The following is a 15500-nucleotide window of genomic DNA, read 5'->3' as shown; positions in this document are numbered from 1 at the left end:
AACTTTTTTTTTTTTCTTTGAGACAGAGTCTTGCTCTGTTGCCCAGGCTGGAGTACAGTGGTGAGATCTGGGCTTACTGCAACCTCTGCCCCCCGGGTTCAAGAGATTCTCAAGCATCATCGGAGCCCTGAGTAGCTGGGACTACAGGCGCGTACCACCATGTCTGGCTAATTTTAGTATTTTTAGTGGAGATGGAGTTTCGCCATGTTGACCAGGCTGGTCTCAATCTCCTGACCTCAGGTGATCTGCCCACCTCAGCTTCCCAAAGTGATGGGATTAGAGGTGTGAGCCACTGTGCCCTGCTGAGAAAAAAATGTTGATTGCACATTGAGTGGGGGTTGAGGGGACTCTCCTTCAAGTTTCACTGTACTTATGATGCCACCCATCAGCAAGGTGCTATGGCTGAGGAAGAGAAGAGATGGAAGGTCTCACTCCAGCAGTTGTATGCTCTACCTCAGAAATGACGCATTCTTGTAACTCACTGGCTACAACTACTCACGTGGCCCTATACAAGTACAAAGGTGGCAGAGGAGTGTAATTCTCCCATACGCCAAAAGCAGAGCAGAGGTGGGTTTGGGTGAGCCTTGTCTGTTTCTATCATAAATTCTCAATGGTACATTTTATGCATGGTTTAGGAATTATTCAGACCATGAAGTGAACATTTTCTCTAGCTTATTTATGTGCAAAACATATACATGATTACATGCTACTGACTCATCCTTGATACAGCAGATACTGTAATGGATTTTGTAATTGATGCTGGATTTGTACTCAACCAATTACACTCTATAAATCTGCAATTTCTTACATCATTTTGATAGTGGGTAAATCTGTGAGGTGAGTAGCTTCAATGGGAAAAGGTAGCAGCATGAAGTCTGCTGGCCCACCTCTGAGTTAAGCCAATTTTTGGTCTCATTTGAATGGTGTTCTAATGAAACGTACCAATCTTTTGCCATAGCTCAGACTCAGGAATCTCAAGATGTGACTGTGAGCTGAGCCCCTTAACCTTCCTTTCTATTGGTGGGAGGAGGTAGTAATTGATGAACAGAACAGTGTTCTAGACTTTTCAGGTAAGGAGATCGAGGGGGGCTGCTTTGCTGGCCGCTGGGAGATGATGGTGTCTGGCTCTCCAGACAATGGTGTGGGCCTTACCTCCTGTGCCTGGATCCACAATGTGAAGTTTATAAATTGGAGAGAATCTTGCTGGCAAATGGAAGTTTTGCTCTTCTAATTTTTTATAAGTTTTGGGGTATAATAAAGGTCATCCAATTTTTCAGATGCATCCATCTAAACTTCTTTGGTCCATCTGTTTTTGTCCTGGCACGCTCAGTAGTAAATGCTTCATTTCAGAGCTGCTTCACTGCTCTTCCAGAACAGAGAAAAGAGAGCTCTCAGGATTATTATTAATTTCTAAATAAAATGGGCCAGGTCTTATGCTCTCCTAAAAATGGAAACAGTTTTTTTCCACAAACCATACAGGGGGTAAGATTTTAGTGCGGTTTGTGGGAGAGTGGCTGTCAAACTCTTTGCATGAAAAGGCAATTAACTGTTTGTGAAGCTGGCAGTGAAGCCCAGGAGAAGGGGAAGAGCAGGAGATGAGAGGGTCAGGTTGTGATTCCCTCCGGCAGTCCATGTGGCTCTTTCCTGGCAGAGCGCCCCTCGATGTCAAAGTGAACTGTGTGCGCCAGGAATGAGGCGGTGTGAGGAGAATGACATACCAGGTCTGAGTGGCTTGCATTTTTCTTTCTTTTCCTTTTTAAAATTTGAAACAATGACAGTTTGAACATAAAGGTACTTAGCTTTCTGTATAGGATGAGTCTTGTATGATTATATTCAAAATGCTGCATTAGGCACCAGGGATATTTCTGGATCTGGAACTAAGTGCAAAATTGAAGTTGAAAAGGGACAAATCAAGCCAGGGTTCCTATCGTTATAAAAACTTGGCCGAGTTAGAGCTTTATCCTCAAATTTGGTAAGTTGAGCTGGTCATTTGGAACCAGTAAGAGAAACAAGGTCAGTGGGTCTCAAGGTATTTGCTCTTGTCTCTGCCATCAACTTGCTCAGTGCCCTTGGGTGAGAGACAGTTCAAATCAGCTTCGTCAGGTCAGCGTGAGAGTAGATAAGGGTACGAGAGAAACCGGAAAAGCACAATGTTTAATCAAGACTTGATAATGCTTTGGTGGTGTGGTATACATTGCACTGTGCCTAGTAAATGATTTTTAATCAGGAGGCTGCTTATGAAAGGGCTGAGGAAATATGTTAATTAGCACTATGGGACCAGACATAATTAAGTACAAATGGTGCCTCAAGGTCATCTGGTTCTGACATTTGCTTTGTGGTGGTAACGATTCCAACCATCTGATTGAATCCTTTCATTTCACTTTCCTGATCATACTCATTTGCCAGGAGGATAGAGAATATGTGTGTCTGTGATTGAATATTATAATATATTGTGCTATTTTTAAGGTCTTATCCTAGACGAGGAATTGTGCTAAATGCTTTGTGGTTATTAACCCATTTAATTGTGACAACAGGCTCATGAAGATATCGTTTAAAGATAGATACAGTTTTTACTCTTTTCACAATAAATATTTGATTTTTTTAAATAGATGGGGTCTCACTATGTCAACCAGGCTGGTCTTGAACTACTGGCCTCAAGTGATCCTCCCATCTTAGCCTCCCACAGTGCTGGGATTACAGATGCAAGCCACAGCACCTGGTTTTGGTTGTGCCTTTTTTTTTTTTCAGTTGAAATAATTTCAGATTTACACAAAAGTGTTGAGAGTAGTAGAGTTTTTCTTTGTTGAATCATGTGAGAGCAACTGGCTAACATGATGCAAAGGATTACCCCTGGATGTCACGAGTATTTCCTCCAATCCAGGGTATTCTCCTCCCTAACCTCCATCACCATAGATGGAAGGATTTAGCCATGGAACCCACAAACCCTATTCGCCGCTGTCATCCTTTCTAGAAAAAGGACTCAACTCAGGATCATGTTGTCGTGTCTTTTGACTGTTAAAATCTGGAACAACTCATATTTTCCTTAAGTGTCCTGATCTTGACACTTGGGAAGATTATAGGCCAGTTATTTTGTAGAATGTCCATTAGCTAGTGTTTGTCAGATAATTCCTCATGTTTAGATTCAGGTGACATGTTTTTTTGGAAGGACTATCTCAGAATTGATGCTGGGTTTTTGCCGCATTCTATCAGATGGTACAAAATCTTATTTGTCTCATTGCTGGTCATGTTAACCTTGATTTCTTGGTTAAAATGCTGTCAGATCCATTGTAAAGTTACTCTTTACCCGCTTGCCAATCAGTCAGTATTTTGCAGGGAGGTACTTCGAGACTATCTAAATATTCCATTCCTCATAAAACTTTCACCCACTAGTTTTAGCATCCATTGGTGTTTCTTGGCTGAGTTACTATTATCATGAATACCAAACTGTGATTTTTGCATTCCATAATTCCTTTCACATTCCTCAGGCGACATCCCATTGTAAGGAAAAGCTTTCTCAGCTCCCCATTTATTTATTTGTATCAGAATAGGCTCATGGATTGTTTCATTTAATGGTCTACAATCTATTACTATTGTTATTTATTTTGGTACATGATCCCAGATTTGTTCAGCAGGGTCCCTTTTCGTGTCCTTTTGATGTGTGCCCATCATCATTCTTTAAGTACTTTCTTATGATTTGACACAGCAAGTTGCTTCAGGCTCATCTCGCAGACTTTCAGTGAGAAGCTAGGGAATATATGCAGATATGTACAAACACACGTTCACTACACTTACATCTATAAGTGCCCATCTATATTGAAAACCCTGAGTTCACATCAATGTTTAAAATTCGAATCCAGTCACACAGAGTTCATTCTAGTTTTCTTCCTGGCCCTATTATCCTCTATATGTTTACATATTTGACCCATCCTTCTGATATGTGTCAAATCTTCTTACTCACCACCACCTTTACATCTTAACACATTTCCCACATCACAGCACCCCTTACTTAGGCTTTTGTGCTAAGTTACTCTTTTTTTCCATAGGAAGGCCTCCCAGTACCTCCCAACTGGACCACCCGGATTCCTACTTTACTCTTTTAGAGCTAACGCTTTTCAGATTGAATTCTTCAGAAAGGGAGGGAGGGAGAAAAGGAAAGAAGAAAAAACTGCTAATTTTTAAATTGAAAGCTGATGCTGTTTGATTGAAAATTTTTCTTTTTCCATTGAAAATTGGTGTCCTGTGTATGTATGATAAATGCTATATTCCCTTTCCAGCAAGTTCGTGTTTGTGTAAGTAGGCTACTCTAATTAGGATAAGTTTTTGTGTATGTAAGAGAGATACCAAGTAATGCTGGCTTAGACAAGCTGGAATTGTTTTTCTGACAATTTATTTTTAAATTTACACTCAGAATTTATGAGTTAGGCACAACATAAATTAGCTCATTGAATCCTTAATATTCTCATATTAAAGAAGAGGAGACAGAGGCACAGAGAGGTTAAGTAACTAGGTTAATGTCACACAGCTAGTAAATGACAGAGTTGGGATTACAGGCTGATACCGTTTGGCTCTGTGTCCCCATCCAAATCTCACCTTGCAGTGTAATACTCCCCATGGGTCAAGGGCAGGACCAGGTGGAGATAATTGTGTAATACTCCCCATGGGTCAAGGGCAGGACCAGGTGGAGATAATTGTGTAATACTCTTCATGGGTCAAGGGCAGGACCAGGTGGAGATAATTGTGTAATACTCCCCATGGGTCCAGGGCAGAACCAGGTGGAGATAATTGAATCATGAAGGCGGTTCCCCCAGTGCTGTTCTCCTGATAGTGATTGAATTCTCATGAGATCTGATGGTTTTGTTTGGCACTCATTCTCTCTCTTGCTGCCCTGTGAAGAGGTGCCTTCTGCTATGATTATAAGTTTCCTGAAGCCTCCCCAGCCATACAGAACTGTGAGTCAATCAAACATCATTTCTTTATAAATTACCCAGTCTCAGGTATTTCTTCATGGCAGTGTGAGAATGGGCTCATACACAGACAGTCTGGCTTCAGAGCCCATCTTTGTAACAACCACATACTCAGTCTTGCTAATTCTAGTTACTTAAATAATTTCAGATACAATGTAATATACCTTAAAGATCACAACCATTCTTAATATTTTTATCATATTATTATGTAAATTATGGTTCATTTTGGCTCAGTAGTGATAATCCCACTTAAATTAAATTGATTCCTAAAAAATAAAAGACCAACATATTCATCAAATGTTAATTCTGTACAGCAGCTACATTTTACATAATTTACCCTGACAAAACTGTGGACTGTGAATTTTCTGTGTCAAGTAGCATTTTTTTGTGATTCATCAAACTGTAGTTACAGGATGCAGAGTCATATAGTAACAGGAACTCAAACTGAAAAGGAGGTGGAGCAGTTCAGAGAAGGCCAAAAACGAGGGAAAAACCTATATTTAGGAAGTAAAAATAGAGTGCTTTTGGAGTTGTCTTAATTATAGATGTCCATAGATTCTAAGCATATTGCTGCAATGCAGATGCATGTTTTTATGTAAAATGACTTCATCATGTGCCTGTTTGCATACTGTTTGTGACATAAGTGAATCATGGCATAGAATTGTTGTTGTTATTATTATTTTTTGAGATGGAGTTTTACTCCTGTGGCCCAGGCTGGAGTGCAATGGCACTATCTCGGCTTACCACAGCCTCAGCCTCCCAGGTTCAAGCCATTTTCCTGCCTCAGTCTCCCAAGTAGCTGGGATTACAATCATGCCCCACCACGCCTGGCTTATTTTGTATTTTTAGTAGAGACAGGGTTTCTCCATGTTGGTCAGGCTGAACTCCTGACCTCAGGTGATGTGCTCACCTTGGCCTGCCAAAGTGCTGGGATTTCAGGCATGAGCCACTTTAAAGGAAAGTGCTTTAATGTTTTTGGAAATATGAACCCTGGTTTGATAGCTGACTTAGATGCTAGTCTCAGCATTGCCATCAATGAGAATTTGCTTCATTCTCCTCTGTTTGTTTCCAGTCTGTAAGATGGAAGTGATAGTAGTACCTGCTTACACTTCTTGCTCAAATATGTTACTGACTTTAATGGGATTTATTGGAGATGTGAGGGCAATAGAAATGATGTAGTCCAGTGGGTTTTCAGGTTTTTGAAAGTAGTAGGTCTCTTTCTTCTAAAGAATTCATGCATGAGAGCCTCTTGTTACAGCAAAAGTTAGAGTAAGGCCAGGTACGTGGCTCACACCTGCAATCCCAGCACTTTGGAAGGCTGAGCTGGGAGGATCACCTGAGCCCAGGAGTTCGAGACCAGCCTGGGCAACATGGCGAAGCCCCACCTCTGCAAAAATACAAAAAATTATCCGGGCATGGTGGTGCACACCTATAGGCTGAGGTGAGAGGATCACTTGAGCCTGGGAGGCAGAGGTTGCAGTGAGCTAAGATTGACAGAGTAAGATCCCCTCTCAAGAAGCAAAAACAAACACAAACAAACAAACGAAAAGAGTAGATCTATTTTGCTAACAACACGTTTGGGTCTTGGGCCTGAGACCTGACCTGTTGGCCTTACCTTCCTTCGAGAAATCCCTGGCACCTGCACATTTAAAAAACTACTGAGCTCATCTTCCTCATCCTCATTTTACAGTTGAGGAAACCTGGACCAAGGACAGAAGAGACTTAACAGAAATCTGAGAGAGAACTAGCATTGAGGGTGAGATCCAAAGCCTAGTTTTTTTTGACTCCCAATCAAGTGTTCCTTTTGTTAAACTAAATTTTATTACTATTCTCCATTTCTATTCTCTTCTTTAAAAAGATCATAAATTCTCTGAAATTTAGTGTCTGTATGCAGATGATGTCATGATTTTTATCTATAATTCTTGTCTATTTCTCTTTGCCAAAGTACAGTTTTGCCATAAGAATGCAAATACTTGATTCATTGCCACTTGAAACAACATGACAAATAACCTCTGTAGATACAGTCAATACTGAACTTGCCTTTCCTGTTCAAACCACCATTCTCTTTTTGTTCTCTAGTACAATATTTGGGATTAATATTTCATGCTGCCCTTTCTTTACCTCACCATCCACTCATTTACAAAATATGTCACCATAAATATTTTAATTAAATGATTGAATTTTGTACTTTTTCCTGACAACAAACTGAAATCTGAATGTAGGTTTCATGCCATTCTTGTGTTGGACACTGTGAACACAGATAAGATATAAGATTCAGGACATCTCCCCAACCCCTGTGCCCTTTCTCCTGCTCTCCCCTTGATCAAACTAGAAGGAAAGTGACAGTGACAGAGCTGAATTCAGCTGGACCATGGAATCCTTCTTACATATGAGTCTCTTCTTTCTTGATTTTACTCGTTCGATTGTTTGTGGGTTTCAGTTAGAGTGATTCACTAACCACTAGCACTAACCAACGTGCTCTCCTGTTATATTCTTTGTTAATTCTTTTCTCTATTTCTTAATATGCAATGAATCAAATACCAAGTATCGCTGAGAGTGTTTAGAGATCCTCTGTTATTACAGTTCCCCCACCCCTCCCATCCAACAGGAACCCGTTCCCTTCCTTCCCTCCTGCCTTCTTTAACAGACCCTCCTGTCAAATTCCATTCTCTTCTTGTCAAAAGAATTTTCTTGTTCTTCTCACCTCTTGGATCACTCATTCTCATACATTTCCCATCATGCTTTGCCTAGAAACATCTACCATCCTGGTTCATTTATAGCCTTTAAAAACACACTCCAAATCAATCTTCTAGGAAGTGTTTTATTAACCCAACTCTACCTATCTTGAAATAGTAGCATTACATTGTGGTCATGCCCAAGTTTGTACAGACTTGTTAGAAGTTATTATGATCTTTTATTTTGACATTTGTCCCATTGAGAATTAATTTAAAAAAATTCGTGGAGGTTAAAATCAATAGCCCTGTGAAATTTATTATATTTGTTTTAGGGTAAGGACATTGATCTGGGCATTGTTTACAATGTTACAGTCATGAACATTGTGACTTATGTCACTGATCATGTTTCTCTTTTTGCACTGGTTGCTAGGAAGCTCAGAGCAAAATTTGTGACTAATCTTTAGAAAGTGTTCAGGACTTCACACTATTTGTTGTTCTTTTCAACCCCTTCAATGGCTTCGTTTAAATGTTTCCCCCTATTTCTGTTTGGCTATTTTTCTCTGAATACTTGCTTAATCCCATTATATTATGTAAAATTTTAAAGGCTAATTTTATAGCACTATATTAACTTTTTAACATTTAGAGAAATTTCCTTTTGACTTTAAGAGAAAAATGGGATATTGTGTATTTTATTTCTTACCAGATTATTGGTTTCTGGCTCTCCAAAAGACAACTGGCATAAGCTATTGATCAAGCAATACTTTATTAAACTTACTGCATTAATGGACAATTGTAGTTGTTTAGGAAGGGGCTGAAGGATCAGGCCATAAATGTGTAAAGTCTTGGTTAGTAGATGCAAGTAAATTAAGGTAGATATTTCAAGGTGGGAACAGATTGAAATTTGGCAAAATAGGTGACATAGTAATTTAGTCTTGGGGGATACAGCAAGGTCTTAAAATGATTCCTTGTAGTTGAACTGTTGCATAAAAAGCAAGCTCTTGGCTCAAGTGAGCAAATTGTGTGCTGGTAGAAAAGTTATTTGCCCAGATGAGCCAATTGCATATTCAGATAAATTGGTTTTCTGGAATTGCTTGATGCAAACAGTCAAGATTTTAAATTGGTTTGTAGTCTTAACTTCCTCAGCAAGATTATTTAAGTAATTTCTTGTACATGTGTTTATAAACTTTTAGGAAAAGGTGTGGCAAAATGAAACACGATTGCTAATTAAGCTGTACACTTAAGTAGTTAGCTAAATGTAAAGCAAGCCTGTGACCCTTGACATTTGTTGTGGTTTCGACACAAGCCATGATGCCCCAGTGTGTGCTCAGATAAGTTGTGTATAGAGATAAAGAGAAGACTTAATACATGCAAAGTAATATTATATAATTGGGAAGTTCCCATTTAGGGACTTTTGGAGAGTATATTAGAAGTCTGTTTGTTTCTATTTGGAACTTGGGTTTTTATTTTTCTTTTCCTTTCAACATTTGCTTAAATAATATTTTTCCTTAGGAAGAACTACTTGTATAATTTATAAAGTTACAGTTGATGATTAACACAAATTTGTTTGTGAAGTTGGCTAATGCGAATGAATTACCTAAATCTAATCATTGGTGCTATAATCTATGCTGTTGTATATTCATACTTACTATCTCATGATGTGTTGATAAACTGCAGTTGGAAAAATAGATGTGTTCTGTTGATATTAATTGAAGTGACAAATAATATTTCATTGAAAAAAGGAGCTGGTGAACATAAATTTTAGGAAATCATTAGGAAACTTGAGGCTGAAAAAAGAAATGCCCCCTTAGTCAATCAACAAGCATTGTTAGAACATGCATGGTGTGTAAAGTTTCTTGCTACACATGTGAATTACAGCAAACAAATTATATCAGATGGTATCTCTAAGAGGATTATCCACATATGCATGCCCAAGAGAAACTAAAAATAATGATTTTAATTATTCAGTAAATGATAGCCATTAAAATCTAACCTTATCCAATGAAAACTGTTCTGAGCCAGAAAAGACTTATCAATATCCCATTAGCTTTGCTCTTACACTACGATGTGGGTCAGATGTATTGGGTCTTGAAAGTATGCTGTCCATTGAGCACTGCAGAAAAGTTATTTTCTGAACCCTGGGCTATTTTTAGGAACATAGAAAATGTTGCCTCCAAAATATGAGAGAGAGATCACGATGATGGTGATGATAATGATGGTAATTACAAAGTAGCCACCATTTATATAGCTTTACTCTGTGCCAAGCACTTGACATTTGTTATCTCATTTAATCCTAACATCAACCCTACAAGGTAGGTTCTGTTATTTTCAAAAAATTACAGATGAGGAAATAAAATATTAGGGAGTTTATTAGACACAGTAAGCTAAGTGCTGTTAATATCACCAACATCTGTGTCATCTAACACAATCAAGGGTGGTTTCTCACTCAATCCAGTGAGAGGATCACAGAGTCTTTTGTGACACAGACTCTTTTCATCTAGTGGTTCCATCAACCTTAGGGTCACAGAATCCGCCCATGGAGTCTGCACCTGGCTGGGAGCTGAGGTCAGAGAGAAAGTGGAGAAGTAGTGGTTGTTCCTAACTGCTGTGTCCAGCAGTGACATACTCCATTTCTACTCACATTTCACTAAGCAACATGGCCACCCCTAATTTCAAGGAAGCCTAGCACTTTGTGATTCTGGGAAGAAGAGGAAACAGGTGTGATGAGCATCTACTCAGTGTCTATCACAGGGAATTGACAAAGGTTACACAACTGCTAAGAAGCAGGATCCTCCTTTTCAGGGAAAAAAAAAAAAAAAAACAACCAACAACAGTATGAGGATCCATTGATGTCCTTCTAGTCAGAGCAGCAAAATTACATTGTTGCGTGTAAGGAAAGAAACTTAAAGCAGTAGGTTGCATTCAGTGATGCTAAGATGAGAACACTTATCACATCTATGAAATGGGCTTGAAAGGGTCAAACAGGATTGCAAGAAGGGCTTTTTAGTGTTGGTAAGAGTCTAACAGGCTGAAGTCGGCTTGAAATAATTAGCCCTAAGACCTCCACCATACCAGTGGCAGAAGGGATTTTGTAGAACACATTTTGCTGAGTTCATTCACATTGAAAGAGACACATGTCTCCAGCAATAATTCCAGTGATATGCAGATTTATGTAGTCACAAATGGTAAGAAAAATAGTTAGACTTTGCCAACAAAACCACAAATAGTTATGTCTGTGTATTAAAATAAACATGTACATATGTCTATTAGATTGAATCAAATGAAAAGGCCAATGTTTGATTTTATTTTTTTACCTAAAACAGACCATTTCAGATGATACTACTTAATGCTTAAACGAAATCAATGTCCAGATTCACTGGTAATCTGTGCAAATCTCATGGATTCTACCTTGAAAATACATCAAAAGTATATTGAGACTACATAACCTCTGTTACTGCAATGGGCTCTTAACTCTCATCTTCTGTTTTTCCTTCCACAAATCCTCAACACCCCAGCCAGAATGATCAAATCCCTTCTGTGTTCAGTGCAATGAAAAGTTGAAGTTCTCACAGCAACCCTTAAGGCTGTATAACACCTGTCCTCACATTCATTTCATAATGTGAGCTCAGTGTTTGTCAAGTGGTTTCATTTTGCTCATAGGAAATCTCCAGTTAAAATGTCCCATAGGTATTCTAAGAAGGGGACTGCCCAGGATCAGCTGGCCAGGGTGATTAGCAGCATTCGCTGTGAACAGCTCCAGGCAAGACCTTTTGTGGGGACGTATGCTCATCCCTCCATTCATTTCTTTAGTGAAGCTTTGCCATGGTTTCAAAAAACTCCACATCTCATTCAGTTTAATCAGTATCTTAGTCCATTTTGGTTGCTATATATATATATATATATATATCAAATACCATATACTGGGTGGCTTAAATAGCTTGCATTTATTTTTCACCATTCTAGAGGCTGGGAAATCCAAAATTAAGATACTGTGTATATACAGATTCAGTGTCTGGTGAGGACCCTCATCCTAGTCCATAGATGGCTGTCTTGCTGTCCTCATGTGTGGGAAAGAGCTGAAGAGCTCTATGGGGTCCGTTTTAAAAGGTATTAATCCCATTCATGAGAGCTCAGTGTGCATGACCTAATCAGCTTCCTAAGTCCCCAACTCTAAATACCATCACATAGGATTTCAGTATATGAATTTTGGCAGGACACAAACATTCAGTCCACTGTAATCAGTGGAGTAGTTCTGAAAGTTGCTATCAAGTGCAAAAGTTTTGGAGTGAAATTGCACACTAAATCACTCTCAGATGATAGCATCTTTGTTATCTAGTGAAGGATAAGTCTGATGTCCTAAAACTCAGAACAGGTAAATTTTGATGGAGATGAGAGTATTTGAGATATTAGTTTGAAGTCACTGGGTACCCAGTGGGTTGAAGATTTGGTGTCATTAGATGGAAGGGAGCTATAGAGGGAGGGACATTGAGTGATACTGGAGATGAGGTTCAGCCTTATCACATTTTTTTACATGACTGTGGAGTCAGTAGATGAAAACTTATTTTTGGTCTCTCCTGTATCTAATGATTCTGAAAAATCTCCTTTTGTGTTGTAGAAAACTTCTGAGGTGTGGGATATTGATGGTCTTGGCTTGCCTCACTAAATGACATCTACTTCTAGCTCCAAGAAAGTCAAGGAACAGTGTGGAGAGAGGTATAGCATCTGCCAAGGGATTGCCAGAGGGTGAATAATTACTGGCCACACTTCCTCTATGTTTCTGATTTTGTATATTCTCTCTTATTGTTCTCAAATTGTCCTTCTGTTGTCCTTCATTCAGTATTTTTCTTTTTATATCTCCAAACAATATAAATGAATGGTATTGGGACCTTTAATGTTCTAGTGCTAAGTCTTTGACATTTTTGTTCTCTATTTTTATTCCCTTGAGAAACTCATTGAGTCTCATGGCTTTAAATATAAACTGTTAGCTTAAGAGTACCAGGCTTATATTTCCAGTTCAGGTCTCTCGCCTTATCTTTCAATTTGTATATCTAATTTGGATGTACAACTTCCTTTGTTTGGTTGACATGTTCAAACTCAACCCAAACTGGACTCCCAGTCTTCTTCCCTGACTTGCTCTACTCTCTGCCTTGTCAGTAGATGGCAATTTCATCCTTCTGGTAGCTCAGGCTAAAAATAATGGAAATGCATACTTACATTCTTTCTTTTTCTCACATTCCACATCTAATCTGTACAAATCTCATGGATTCTACCTTGAAAATACATCAGAAGCATATTGAGACTACGTAACCTCTGTTAGTGCAATGGGCTCTTATCTCGTCTTCTGTTTTTCCTTCCACAAATCCTCAACACCCCAGCCAGAATGATCAAATCGCTTCTGTGTTCAGTGCAATGAAAAGTTGACGTTCTCACAGCAGCCCTGAAGGCTGTATAAGACCTGTCCCTACCCTCCGCCTCCCATTACCTGTCTTAACTCATTCTTTTCTCCTTACCTCCTCTTTCACTTTCTCATTCTACTCCAGTGCTATGGCTTCCCAGATGTTTCAGGATCAGGATGGACACAGTCACACTTAGTGTCCCCCCACTGGTCATTCCATCTGCCCCCAGATATCCACATGGGCAACTTTTTCTTCACCTTCAAGCCTAGCCGCATTTCATCTTTTCAATGAAGCTTACTCTGTCCAATCTACAGAAAAATTGTAAACCTTCTTTTTCTCCTGACTCTTTTAATATCTTAGTCAGCTCTACTATATTCTATAATACTCATTACCTTCTAATATACTATAGAACAATATATAATATACCATCTACTTTACTGTTTTACATGTTAAATATTTTGTCTTATATTACTACTAGAATACAAGCACCACACGGGCAGGGAACTTTTCTGTTTTCTTTACTGATATATCCCCAGCGCCTAAAATGTGACTGACTCATAATAGATGCTCAATAAATATTTGTTGAGTGAATAATATTGTTAATATATGGAGGTTTATTTATACTTTTAATAAAGATTTGAATAAGATTCATCTTAAAAATTGTGTGAATAATTTATTCAGAATTACATATCATTAAGTAAAACTGTGACATATATTAGTTGGTCAATAGTTGTTTAAAAGAACAGTGATATCTACTGGCTGCTTGCTTTCCCATTCCATTTTCAGCAGGTGTTTAAAATTGAAGTATGGCTAGGTTTCTGCCCTTTTAAAAATGTTAGACTAGGTAATTTGGATCAGCATTCTTATTGACATTGAAAAAGCTGGGTGAGATATTTAAAAATCTTTCTAAAAATATCCAAATACTGACAAGATGGTAAAGAACTACCTTGGCAAGACCTGAAAGAAGACAGAAATTCAGAAACTTGAGTCTGGCTTTTGGGATGACTTCTGCTTGGAGGGGCATTTGCCAATCCAGAACAGGTGGCTGAGCAGTGCTCGTAAGCTTCCCAGGGGAGAGGGGATCAAAGCTGGAGACCAGTGATCCCAAGGGTGATCTGTAAAAATACCCAGATTGAAGATGGGGAACCAACGGGCTGCATTCTAGGAGTGAGAGTGAACCAGGCACAAACTATCATTTTCACGGCTCCTAAGCAGGCTTCAAGTCTTCTGGGAGCCCCAAAACTTCTGAAAGTCTGCATTTGATCAAATGGATTTTAGATTGCTTGTATCTGGCTTCCCAGCAGAAACAAATGAAAAGATCTTCCTTGGAGGAAGAGAAAGATCATCCTCAGCCTCAAATTATTACTGTAAAGTCTTTTTTTCCCAATTATGACATCTATTACACCATTAAAGATAACTAGTCACACAAGGAGACAAGAAAACATGAATGAGAACCTCCATAAACAACAGAATACAGAAACAGAGCCATGAGTTACCTGGATAGTGGAATTATCAAAAGCAAATGGACTTAAACATTTATATTATGCTTATGAAGAGAAAACTCAGACTTAAACATTTTGTCAAGGAACCAAAAACCATAAAAAGTAATCCTGCATATTTGAAAGAGATTGAACTAGAAATTCTAGACCTGAAAAATATAATGATGAAACTGGAAGTGTTTGTTTTACTAATATTCTCCAATAATGAACTATTCTTTGTTGAAACAATGCAGCATTGGTGAATGTTTCTTTTTTATTTTTACCTTTCATGCTATGATTTTACCTAGCCCTGGATTTTTCTTCCAATTCCCTGGTTTATAAGGTGAGATGTAAAGCAATTATGAAATATGATTATACTTTCATTCTCAATGTTCCTTTGTGTCAATTTAGTAATAGTTATGCTGTTTAGAATGCTTTGTACTTAGATTTTGTTTTAGAACTGTTTTGGAGCTGCTCCTTTTGTATATATGTAAAAGACACTTTATTCCTGCCTTTATTTATTGCAACACTTCCTGTGAGATAATAAAATCTAGACATACTTCATGACCCTTACACATAGCTCTTTAGACATAAGATTATCTTAAATCTGCTTATCACATTTTCTCCTTTGATAAGAATAACAGAATCTTATCAAAGGAGAATTTCAAGAATAACACAATCTAAGCATGAGAAGAGAAGCTGAGGCCAGACCTCTGAGCCTCTCACTCCTGATTTCAGAGAATAAAAATCACACTGTGACTTTAGGGCTGTTGAACATTACAGATTAGTCTAATTGTTAATATCACACACAGCTGACTGAAACTTCAGGAAGACCAACAAAGGAATTTTCTTGTTCTTTAAAAGCTTTTGTTTAACTGTGGCATTGGTTAGTATATTTTCACAGAGTTTTATAACGCTTACATTACATATTTAAAAGAGACTGCAGCGGAAGATGATAGACCAGATGGCAATAAGAGGCAAAAGCCAATC

Source organism: Saimiri boliviensis, chromosome 15, assembly GCF_048565385.1.
Source record: "Saimiri boliviensis isolate mSaiBol1 chromosome 15, mSaiBol1.pri, whole genome shotgun sequence".
Taxonomy (NCBI): domain Eukaryota; kingdom Metazoa; phylum Chordata; class Mammalia; order Primates; family Cebidae; genus Saimiri; species Saimiri boliviensis.
The sequence above is the reverse complement of the archived record's forward strand: the minus strand, read 5'-3'. Positions refer to the sequence as shown.